The following is a 3,076-nucleotide window of genomic DNA, read 5'->3' on the forward strand; positions in this document are numbered from 1 at the left end:
CCTCATTTTTCAAACACTTCTTTTTCTTCCTCAAACCTCTTTTTTCATGTTTACCCTAGTGTTTCTCTAAAAATCTCATTTTTTATTCGATTTGTGTGATTTTTAAGTCGTTTCATATCACATTTTTAATTCTAAAAAATTCTATTCTAAAGATTTCGTGTTTAGTGGCCTTAATAAATAATCCCCAAATCTCTCAAACCTCAAATCCTAACTTTTTCAAAACCTCGATCAATGGCTTCATCATCAAGGGCTAAGAAACAATGTACCAATGTGTCTCAAAAGAAGCAAGGTTCTTCATCTTTTGAAGCTAACCCTCTGGATTTGGCACGTCTTCTCGCCAATGATGAACAACGCAAAGTTTTCTCAGAATATTTCCTTGGACGCTCCATATTTGCTCCTAAGTATGACAATGTAAGTAACTTTGAGTTTGAAGATTTCAATTTCCCTACTTTACTAAGGCAACAAGATATTTTTTATTTCTGTGAGGAAACAAAAGCCTACTATCCTGAAGTTGTTAAAGTATTTTACTGCAATTTGAACTTTAGGAAAAATCGTATAACATCTTATGTGAAAGGAAAAGAAATTGTTTTATACGTGAAGACCTTCAGTTCAATATGCTGTAATATCCTTTCTCAAGATAGCATAAAAGATTTCAGTCTCGCATGTGAATGAGATAATTATGATAGAAAAGAGTTCTACTACTATATGTGTAGATTTTCTAAAAGGGAAATAGAAATGCGTAAGCAAATGGCATTAGGTGAAATAGTAAGGAGTAGAGATATCCTTGCTGTAGTAAATCTCAATCTCGAAGATCACTTGCTTCATTACTTTATGAGCTATGTCATTATTCCAAGATATTCAAATCATTCTCAAATCAATGACATTGAACTATATTTGGTGTATGCTCTTAAGCATAACGTTTCAATCAATTGGACTTTGACAGTAATGAGACATATGTGGTCTGTGCGAGAAACTCATAGCCCTTTGCCTTAGGAAATTGTCATTACCAAAGTACTTGAGCATTTTGGTGTATCCACTGCTGGTGAATCCAAACTCACACTTGATGCACGCGATTATAAAATCGATGTGGATGTGATCCATAAAATAGGCTTCTTTTGAGATCCCACTGATAGAATCTATAAGCATCAAAGTGATGAACAAGCTGCACCTCCTGATCCAAATGTCTTTGCTAACCCTCCTGAACATCAACATTTTGAGTTTCATACTGAGTCTTCTTCATCTACTACCATACCTACCAATTAGATGATTATGGATGAGTTATTCTCTCTTCGAGGCTACATATGTAATCATATGGATGCTCTTGATACTCAAAATCAACAAGTTCAATTCGAGCTTCAACGTCTTTCTTATAAGATCAATAGCAGGGATCTTGATGACGATAGTACTAAGCCTGAGTCTTAGAAAATTTATTATCTAGGGTTTCTATTTTCTAATGTTGCATGATTATGGACAAATTGTTGTTTTGTTGTTTATCTGATTACGTTTGTATGAACATCATTTATGTTTTTTGGTATGCTATGTTACCTTTATGTTTGCTATATACATATTGTATGCTATATATATATATATATATATTGTGTTGGACTCTTGGCTTTTCTTCGTTTTGATGAAGTCAAAATGGAGAGAAAAGTTAGAAGAGTATATTTTTTGTTTAAAATTCTTCCAGGCACATAACTCCAAATCAAAGGGGGAGCATACAAAATAGGGGGAGCATACTCAAGACAAGTCAGAATATGACAAAGTATGCTACTCTCAGAAAACTATACTATCAAGAAGATACTAGTTTGTCATAATAAAAATGGGGGAGATTGTGAAGAAGATCTTGCTCCTGACCTTGGCACGGTTTTGATGGATACACCAACATCACATAAAAGAAGAAAAGAAAGAATACTTATGAAGACAATGAAGATAAAGCTTCAAGGAATTAGAATCTATGTCTTTAGGTACTTCTATCCTTATACTCTATTATATAAAAATAGTAGTAATTATAGGTGTCAAAACGGGCTACTCGGACGGGTTTGGACTAGCCCACATTTGATTTGGGCTAAGTCGGGCTGGACTAAAAAGCCCAGATACAATTTATGCATATCAAATTGTAGCCCAAACCCGCCCTAAGCGGGTTGCGGGTTATAGCGGGCCGAACTGCATAAACTAAAAAAATAATTTTTTAAAATTTTTTAACATATTTAATCTATTCAAAAAATGTGTCATTTGATATTAACGTATAACTTTTCTTGACATATTTGTTATGTCAAATGCAACCAAACTTATAGATCTAATGCATTGTGTTTGAGTAAAGACGTGATGTTAAGTCCACATGTATGATTTTTAACATAACTCTTTTATTAAATCTATCATTTCTATTGGACTCTCACTCTCTAACACAATATAATTTGTAACTTCACTTTAATATATAAACATTTGATACTAATAAAAATATTATATTTTGTATGTTCTTTATCAACACTTTCATTGTGAACTATTATATTAAATTTGGTGGTGTAAAGTTCTCTATGATAAACAATTTATGTTGATTTTAGTTTTGTTGTAAACATTATTTTCTTTATTATATTTTTGTGGTAAAGTTAAATCTAATTAAATACATAATAACATAATAATAATTATCTATTTTTTATTATAAGTTGTTTTGTAAATTTTTATTTAGTGCTTATTACCAAGTCAAAAGTCTCAAAAAAGATTAAAACATATAAGTAAAACGGGTAGCCCAAACCCATCCGGGTAAGCCCGGCCCGAGCCCGGCTTTATAATAGTCCGACCGGGCTGGGCTAAAAAGCCCGGATTTAATTAAAAGTAACTAAAATGATACCTAAGCCCTATAAATTTTCGGGCTTTGGCGGGCCAGCCCGATCGGGCCCGCCCGTTTTGACAGTTCTAGTAGTAATGCTCAAAAGTATTTTAAAAGAAAATCGAAAATCACAAGTATAAATGAAAACAATTTTCAAAATACTATGCAATAGGTTACTGTGACTAAGTAACAGGTTACCAGAACTAAGTAATAGGTTACATGAGTGAGAAACGAGTTATCCAACAAAAA

Source organism: Lupinus angustifolius, unplaced genomic scaffold (genome assembly GCF_001865875.1).
Source record: "Lupinus angustifolius cultivar Tanjil unplaced genomic scaffold, LupAngTanjil_v1.0 Scaffold_414, whole genome shotgun sequence".
NCBI classification, from domain to species: domain Eukaryota; kingdom Viridiplantae; phylum Streptophyta; class Magnoliopsida; order Fabales; family Fabaceae; genus Lupinus; species Lupinus angustifolius.